The sequence below is a fragment of the Mandrillus leucophaeus genome, unplaced genomic scaffold (assembly GCF_000951045.1).
Source record: "Mandrillus leucophaeus isolate KB7577 unplaced genomic scaffold, Mleu.le_1.0 Scaffold625, whole genome shotgun sequence".
Lineage (NCBI taxonomy): Eukaryota > Metazoa > Chordata > Mammalia > Primates > Cercopithecidae > Mandrillus > Mandrillus leucophaeus.
In genome coordinates, this window is record NW_012106753.1 from 1 (window position 1) to 9,992 (window position 9,992).

Below are 9,992 nucleotides of genomic sequence, written 5' to 3' on the forward strand. Positions count from 1 at the left end.
AATGGAATTCATTCATTTTCTGTACAGGTGCACTGCTATGAGAGTTTGCAAAACAGCTGTAAAATTATTGATAGTTAAATGAAAGAATAAAGAACTCTTTTACATACCTATGCTGACATGACACCTCTCTTCTTTCACTGAGATCCACATACAGTTGCAGAGACAACACATATCTGTCACTGAAAATATTTTTGACAACCTATCAGAAATGACCTTTCCTGACAACCTGTCTCCAAGAAGCTTCTCCTTCGGGGTTGCTACAATGGCCAATAAGACACACTTGATCCATTTACTTATTTAGGAAGTGGAGTGGACTGCGCTGACTACATAACAAGAGCTGGGGCAAAGTAAAAAGGAGGAATATAGAAAAACTCCAAGATATGATGCTGGGCAAAGGTTTAGATGGCGAATCCAAATATAGGTGCACAATTACTGTAATGCATCATTTTAAACCTAGCATGCCAATAGCTTGTTCCCTCTCAATATCACCTTTCTACTACAGCATATTCAGAGGGTATCTGGTAGAATTCTGGTTCTATATGTTACTATGTGTTATATAAAAATCTTTTTTGACAGTCTGAAATTATTGTGAAATACTAAGTTATGCAAAGTCAAGCACAATACATCAAAGACTTTCCAGATTAATGTGTGTATTACGTATCTTCAAGAATGATTATGGGATGCAACTTCCTGACACCCTAATTTATCTAAAACTTATTTGCTAGTTGAACTCCCCCACAATATATTAATGTGTGCATTACGTATCTTCAAAGAATGATTATAGGATGCAACTTCCTGACTTGTCGAAAACTTACTTGCTAGTTGAACTCCTTCATGACATTTTTTGACAAACTAAAGTTGCAGTGAAAAAGTTTCAATCAATTATTTTCTGTTTAATAATTTAGGGTCATCTGAATATATATATCTCTCTTTCTCTCGACTTCAGATTCTCTGAGGGAAGCAGTGGGATATTACCCATCTCTATAATGCTGGGACTTAACTTAGTTCTTTAACATAGTGAAACGCAATATATGTTTATACAATTAATAAGCGAGTGATGATGATTGTAATTCTAACACTGTATCACTCTCAAATTAATGTCATGCTATTTTTTTCCAATTTCTGTCAATTTGGAGATAATTTGATAAATCTTGAAAACAACACGAACATAGAAACAGCTGGTAGAAACTATATAACATTCATTCTCTAAAATTCTTGACTCTTGTGTTATCCTATATACATATCACTTAAAAACTAATTTGTATAGATTTGATATCTCCAATTATGGTAATCATGCATAATTAAAACACACATACTTTCTGGGATAGACTTGCTAAATAAATGTGATTGAAAACTTTAAGATGACCCAAAATGAGACACATCCTTGTGTAAGCCCATCTTCTTGACCTGTGACATGCTTCTACTCAAGAGAATATGGTAAAGGTGATGAGATATCATGGTGATTATGCTTTCTTATATGGTAAAAATGAGAGATTTTGTTGATGTAATTAAGGTCCCCAGTTGATTGCCATTCAGTTTATACAAAGGGAAACTATTCTGGGTATGACTATCCGAACTATACTCTGCCTTTAAAACAAGCAAACAAACAAAAAACTAGGTCTTCCCTGAAGGCAGAGACTCAAAGCAGCAGAAACTCTTTCTTTCCACAGCTGGCCGCCAAGAAGGTGGCTACTGTGAACTATACAACCAAAATAAATTCACTCACCAGGCTGGAGAAATGGATCCTTCTCTAGTCTGGCTTCCAGATAAGAACACAGCCCAGCTGATACCTTGGTTTCAACCATTGCAGACTCTGAGCAGAGAACTCAGATGTTGATCAGAAATGCCCTGGTGTTGGACTTACAGGAAATGATCGAATAAAACATGGATATTGATTTAAGATCCTAAAGATGTGGTAATTTATTACACAGCATAAAAAATTGATACACTCATTGACAATTAAAGCTCAGGGAAAAAATAAGTTTGTTTTTGGTATATGTATGTCGCAAATCTTACATGGGGCAAAAATATTTGTTTCTTACCTGAAATTTGAATTTAGTATATAGCCTGAATTATATTATTTATTTATTTGTTTGCTTATTTATTATTTTTAAATCCGCCAACCCTACTTGGGAAATTCTGTTCACATTTATCACTTCTTCAACTCTACAGTTAATTCACTGGTACTTTCCATGTGAAGTTTATTTTGAGAAGAGTCATAAAATCTCAACAAACTATTCTAGGGGAAAAAAATGGAGGCCTCAAATTAAGGAATTTTTAGATTCTTATAGTGTAAAGGGCCTGTTTTGTCTTACCATTTTTATCCTAGTCATATCTACACATGCCAATAATTCAAAACAGGTTGTCACTTTTAAACACACACATACACATAAACACACAGTCATTAAAACACATCCCTAAAACCACATGCTATGCAATAGCTTAGTTCTCTCTAAAGAATACTTTATAGAATTTCCTTTGAAATCAAAACCAGAACAATTAAAATATTTTTAAAAGTCTATCTTCATTCAATTTCCAAATTTCTCTTAATGTCACAGGAATCCAAGTAAACTAGTAAAATAATCAATACCAGACTTTTGGATTCCAATTGTATTTTCTTTAAACATGGTACCTGCCACTAAGTTCTCAGTACATCCTGAGAATTTCTCTATAATGAGGTTATTGTTTTAGACTTTAGATGGCATTTACATGAAAAAGTGTTTTTAAATAAAAAGAGTCCATGTTTTGATGTCAGTGAAATTCTGTTTAATCCTATGTTCTTACAGTTGTTCTAAATACAGCTCACTTTTTATACATTCACTTCAGGAGTTTATGTAATATATCTGACAGAACAATGATTATCAGAGAGAGAAAAACAGAAAATGGACAAAGGCATGGTGATCATGAGAAATGTGTATAGACTTATACTCTGTCAAATGCTTTCACCTATGTATCATCTCTTTTTACCTTACCCAGATGCTATGAGGCGAGTAAGGAAGATAGTATTAGCTTCATTTTGCAGAAGAAGAAAATGAAATAGCAAGGTTACATAACTTTTGATTTGGCACAGCTTCATGTAAAGTATTTGTTTCCAATTTATTTTGTCTCAATTACTTTCACTTAGAGCATCTCAATGAAGGAAAAGCTACCTTTTATTTGTAAACCCCTTTCTTTGTGTGAGGTTACTCGAGAAGAAAAAAGTAAAAAACAATATTTACAGACACAAATACTGATTCATAATATTCCATTGATGAACTGGAATTCATAGATAGAGGGCAAAGAGCTAGTTCAAACAGAAAATGGCTTATATCCTGTACTTCACCAGGGAAGTCATTCTGACCTCGGTTTGTTTTGTTCATTTTTCCATCATTGTAGCATGACCACGAGATCTCAGATATCCAGCTGTCACAGAGGAAGTGGGAATTTTTAACCATGAATGTCAAGTCATCTTTTCAATGTGAACGTTTGCTACTGCCAAATAAGAAACACCATTTTGTTTTCAGGTATGTGAGAGCAAATCGTTATACATAATCCCAAATCTCCATATTTTAAAAAATGATAATGATAAAGTTATTTTATCCTTTAGAGAGACCGTTTAGAGTTAAGATCAGTCTAGAGTTCACGTTGCTTTAGAGGATTAGATCACTTCTTCTTTCTTCTTGTTTTTCAAAGGTCTATTGAAAAGCTCTCGGTCTATCTGGGTAGCTCACTCTTTGATGTGTAAATTGTTCTTCTGTTACTGAGACTGCAAAGAGGTTAGTTTTACCAAATGTAACCTTTCTCTCCATACACAGTAATGAATGCACATGGACTCTCACTTAAATGTCATTGTCACCCGGATGTTCACATGAGATAGGCAAAAGTAGTTCAGGGCAAGGGAAACCACTTCAGCCAATAAATAACTGTGATGTGTAATGCCATTTTACCCTTCGAAAGACAGAGGTTTTTTTTACATGTTGGGGATTTTGTTTATTTAGATTTTTTGTATTGTATCCTAGTCATATACATTTGAAAAATGACTGTACATATTACAAATGTTGCATAATTAATTTTAAACGGAAAACAATAACATTTCTGCCTCAATCATCATTGTGATTAAACACAGTCAGTGTATCATTTGAATTCTAGGTAGTTCCATATACTGTTTGGCAGATGTGTCTTAATTCTGTTTCTGTTCAGAAATAACTAGAAAAATATTTAAAAGCTTTTTACATGGCTAAATATAAACATATTTTTATTATAGGATTTTTCATTCCAACATTCGGTTTTTAAAATGCCACAATCATTAGTTTCCTGAGAGATAACCTAATTTGGGTGGTGTGAAATTCACTGGTTTTAGGTTCACATGAATTTCAATGACTTTCTTATTATTTGTCTCAATTGAGTTTTAAGTTATATTTCCTTTAGTTCTTAGCCTTCAAACTTTAAATATGATTCAATTACCTCAAATTCTGGCAAGGACTCATAATATTACATTCCCATAGGAGAATAAACAACCATGTTTAAGTATGGTTGATACATTTTTTGTATGAAAGTAAAGCAGTATAGAATGAAATTTTATTATTAATATCATTGGCAGAATAAATTATTTCCAAAGGTCAAATTATTCCATTTTATATGTGGAATCTAAATTTTGCATTATAATCATCTATTTCTCTAGTGTAGAAATCAGTCATTTTCTGATCACAGCTATAAATATTTATCCTTTTTATCTTCCATATTGTGAAGATTTCTTAAACTAGAATAGATTAACTCATTTCTATCTGACCTTATTACACATATGTTAAGGAAAGCATACCTGAAATTTAAATCTGGCATAATTCAGAACAATTACTTTCTAGAAAAATGAGCAAGTTTTCCTAAATCTTCTGAGGAACGCTTTCTGATTTTCTTTATTATAGTTTTTTAAATTTTATTTTATAATTTTAAGAAAAGATAATATAATGCCTATTATGAGCCAGCCACTTTGGAAATATTAACACATTTAATCCAAATAACAACTCTATGAGTACTAACTCATTTTGTCATTGAAGAAACTGCATCACATCAAGATTGGATAACTTGCCTCAAGAGATACATGTATGACTTTAAGAGAGCATCAATGGAATATTAATGAGGAAGAGAAATTACAGAATTTTATTCTTTAGACTTCTCTACACCAGCGTTTCAAAGATTTAGATCTATATCTAACATTACAAAGAGGCTTGAACATGCACTTATGTACACACACACAAACACACCCTACAACTTTGATTTCATCATTTTTTAAAAAAACACTATTTACAATGTGTCCCTTTTATTTGACCAAGTCCTTATTTCTTTCACATAACTCTAAGTAATGTTTAATGAGACACTGATATTCACCTCACCTGGCTAGGCCAATGCCACTTGACTCCATATGCTTCCCTGGACCAAACAATAATGTTGGCCCACAAACTGCCACCCAGTTTATAAATTAGAGCCCAAGTGTCAGGCTGCATCTAGGCATATGGATAGCAAACTTACACTAGGGAGGATTAAAAATCTTTTCTTCCTGCCTCTGAAATATCCTTGCTTACACTCTTGTAGGAGGAATTCAACTGATATCATTATAAATACTATCTCAGCAAATTTTTAACAGCTGTACCCCTGGATTTTCAATTTGTCCAAATAAATAGAATCAAAAGATGGCTTGTTGAAGTTTAATTTGTTCTTGAATCATCAAAGGAGGTCATTTAAGCATAAAAAACTTTTTCCTAGAACATATCTACAAAACGCAGTCCCACACCACCGGAGATGGGAAGACTTCTCCATGTGCAATTGGCTCCTTAAGCACAAGAGGGAGTGTCTTGGCCTGAATTCTAAAGTTGAGCCACCTTTCTTCATCATATTTGGAGGAGGTGCCAAAAACTCTTCATTTATGCTACGTATATTCTGTCTCTATGTATGAAATATTGTACACCAACCAAGAATAAAGCTTTAATATTTCTTTCCTATAATGGATAAGAGTTTGCTTTAGAACTTTCTATTGTGTAATATTCATATATAAGATATGATTTCACAGGAATGGCAGAATTTATAGTAAAACCATCACAACCACCGGAATAGCAATAATGCAGATTTGTGTTTCTGTAATTCACTACTTTGAATGTGGGTAGCATACTGCATTTTATCAGTGATGACACTCCTTAGTAACCATTTTATGTAATGAGACCATCTGCCAATACTTTACCAAACCTTCACTACTCTTCTAAGTGTTAAAAAAAAAAAAGTACTTAAAATTCTTTTTTTTTTTTTCCTTTGCTGTGCACAGCTTGTTCCTTTAAAGCTAGGGAATTTCAGAGGTTTGACCTATTTCAGAATATTCTTCTCTAGCCTAAGCTCTGACTGCATCCCTCTTTAGATTCACATTAAACTAATTCTGGATAGAGTTTAGTGATCTTTGACATCAATATAATAGTCTTTGATGCAAAGAAATATATAATTCTATTCACTAAATTACAACCAATTACATTTAGACCTTTGACCCAGTTAATGACTTTGAGATCAAGCAAAACAATTGGAGGAACAGACCACTTTCTTGATCATTGCCTGCAATTTTCTATGAATTGAAATTTTTACAGTGAGCTAATTGGTGGTGCACTGACTTCCTCCCAGAATTGAGAAACAAAGATACATTAAAATAGTTTACAAAAATTTTATCATTAAAAAGTACAAGATTATAAAAAGATAGAGGACATAAGTTACATAATATGCATTTTATGTAAAGATAGTATCATAATCACACACTTTATTAGAAACTGTAAGTGAATTTACTTTGCAGTTTTCATATTAGTTAAGATTCAAACCTCTTTTATGTCCTAATTTATGTCTTATAACTGGACTAGAAATTTAAATATAGTCCTACACAGCAAAATGACATTTATGTAAAATACAGACTGCGTATACTCATAAGATGATGATGGAACTGAAAAATTCCTATCACCTAGTTATTTGTGTTATAGTTGTTTACTATATTCAGTACAATAACATGCTGTACAAGTTTGTAGCCTATGAGCAATAGGTTATACCACACAATCTAGGTGTATAGTGGGCTATATCATCTAAATACAACAAGCAATAAATTATACCACACAAATCTAGGTGTGTAGTAGGCTATCCCATTTCAGTTGGTGTAAATACACTCTACGATGCTTGCACAATGATGGAATAATCTAACAGTGCATGTACTCTCATCTTTAAGCAATGCATGACTGTATGTTTTTTAGTTTATTTTTCCTGCTATAAGAAAATATCGCATACTGTGTAATTTCTAAATAAGAAAAAGTTATTTCTTACAGTTGTGGAGGCTAGGAAGTCAAAGATCAAGGTACAGACATTGGTGAGGGCTACTCTCAACTTCCAATATGGTGCCTTGTTGCTGTGTCTTTGTATGGCAGAAGGTGGAAGAACAAGATAGTACTTTCTTTTACCTCCAGCCCTTTTATTAAAGTACTAATCCTATTCATGACGGCATAGCCATCAAGACGTAATCACCTCTTATTGGCCTTATCACTTAATATTGTTGCACTGGGAATTAGGTTTCAACATGAATTTTGGAGAGGACATCATTATTCTACTATAGCATTCTGTCGTATAGAAATCATACCTTCTTCAAAGTTGCCATGATTTTGGAATACATTTGCCATGTTATCTGTAAAGAGTATTAAGATTTGTTTTTCTTCCTCAACATTATTCTCCTTTTTTTAATCAAGATAAGTGGGAAAAAATAATGTTTAAATTCAGGTAACAGATTGCCAAACCAAGAAATGTTTTCTCATGCAGAATATGAAAAATCAAGCTAAGACAAAAATAGAGCAATTATTTGAAATGAGGAACCATTTTAGAGTTTAGCACCAACATAATAAACCTTTGAAGATGTTTGTTTATTTTTTGGTTCAGTTAAAACTCTGTTCTATAATAGAATAGAAATTGTGTCCAACTCTTTATGGAACTATTTGTTCCTTTCATGACAATTGCTATTGAAAGTATTTCATTCATCCAAGCAACTGTATCTGTTAAGCTCTGGGCAATAAAAGTTGCCAAGGATTTTAGGCTAAGATCCAATGTATATTTATCTGGAGTTTTGAGAAACTCCTGGAAACTAGGCCGTTCTCATGTTATGTATATTAACAATAGTTTTCCATAGAGGATCCTAGAATAAGATTGTTCCCATGAGTTACACTTAAAAATGTTTCCCACATGCAGAGCTTACACTACATATGAAACAAAAAACTTGAAAGTAAGTACAAATAACCTCATTCCGAAAGGTACCTTAATGAATCTGTGAATGTGTTGTTATTAATTTTCTTGTGTTAATTTCTAATATGAACACATACAAAATTATAGGTATGTTAGCAATTCAATTTTGAAACAGATAGCTTTATTTTTCACAAAAGGGGATATGCAAGTAATCACAATCATATAATATTTATTGACTATTTCTTTAGAAATGGTGTGCTTATGTAATTTCACTACGGATCCATTTAAAACCATTTTATAGTATTCTCAAACATAAAATCAGTTGGTATAAATTTCTATTATTGTATTTTTAAATTTTCACCTATATGTGTTTTTCATATTTATGTAACTATTTTAATTTTATTACAATTCTCCTATGCTTTTGTGCAATTTAGATCTCCTTCCTAAAATTTGTGTGTGTGAATGTTTATCTGTAAACATCTTGCAAGTTAAAGCCCTAGTTTAGCTTCTCCAATTTCTGTGTCACATAGATCTATGCCAAGATCTATGCTATCTAAAGGTGGGTCAGTGATTTATTTACATTACTAGTTAAACAGAGCATTTTATTTTTAGTCAGTCCTTTTTGTACATGTGGTGTTTATAAATCCAAGGTATCAATGGCTCAAGTACTAAGTCGATTACAAAAACAATTTAAGGCTTCATATATGTGAGAAGTAGGGGAATGTTTGACGACATTAATATTTGTAAATAATTATATGCTGGGCACTCTGTAAGTACTCTATTGTTGCTATTTACCGTTAATGAATTTTTCAAAAATAATTATTGTGTACCTGCCTTTTTATCAAGTATATTTAACATTACACAAATGTACAACGGCTGGGATTAACATTCAAATAAACAATCCAGAAAAATCACTTAAACTCACTAAGATTACCAATGAACTGGGTCGTACTATTAGGACTAAATACAATGTATAAGTGTAATTTATATAAGTGTATGTTTTCATTGCCTGACAACCTTCTAGGAGCTAGAAATAGAACAGGAAGAGAAAGGCAATGGTAGGGCTATGATTATAGGAAAAACTAATCAAAGGGCAAAGAGCAGGGGCAGCTAATCTGTCTAAGGAGGGATGAGGTGAAGGTAATGCAGTGGAAGGTTTTCCACAAGAGTTGATATGTAAACTGACAGCTGAATTATGACTAATCGGGGTTAGTCAGAAAAATGAGATGAGGTAAGAAAGGAAAAACGTTCCAGGTAGTTACCACATTTATGGTAAAAAAGTAACCTGATTAACCTGGCTAATTTGTCTGTTAGTTAAATATCAGAATTTTATTTTATCACATAAGACATCTGAAACTCATAGAGTTGAAAACATGTATTGACCTAGGTTCACCCAATTAATGAGAGAGCCTGAATGGAAACCTATCCTCTCTGACAGTAGAGTAGAAAATATTCTTTCCGATTTGCCACCGTGATGGTACATACAATAGGGACTAAATACATTTCTGTGGTTTGAGTTAAAAAACCTAGACTAATCAACTCTAGAAAATTTGAACGTTTTATAAATTTTTAATTTAAAATGTTGCCTATGTTAGTACTATTAATATTCCTATATAATATGAAGTAGTAGACAATAATTATTTAAAGCCTTATATGTTTTACCAATATTTATCCAAAAGCAGCCCAACTCTTAATGCTATCTGATCAACACAATTTCACTAACACAAGGTTTATGCATATGATAGGCTAGGTAACTAGGCAATTTTACATAT

At 32.5% G+C, this 9,992-nt stretch overlaps 1 long non-coding RNA gene across 1 annotated transcript in view; it reads left to right on the forward strand.

The window, feature by feature from the left end:
- The first annotated feature begins 3,373 nt into the window (after positions 1–3,373).
- LOC105554068 overlaps positions 3,374–9,992 on the forward strand; it is an 11,723-nt gene continuing 5,104 nt past the window's right edge. Inside the window, exon 1 of the long non-coding RNA XR_001008271.1 lies at positions 3,374–3,503. This is a non-coding gene — a long non-coding RNA (uncharacterized LOC105554068). The remainder of the gene's footprint in view (positions 3,504–9,992) is intronic.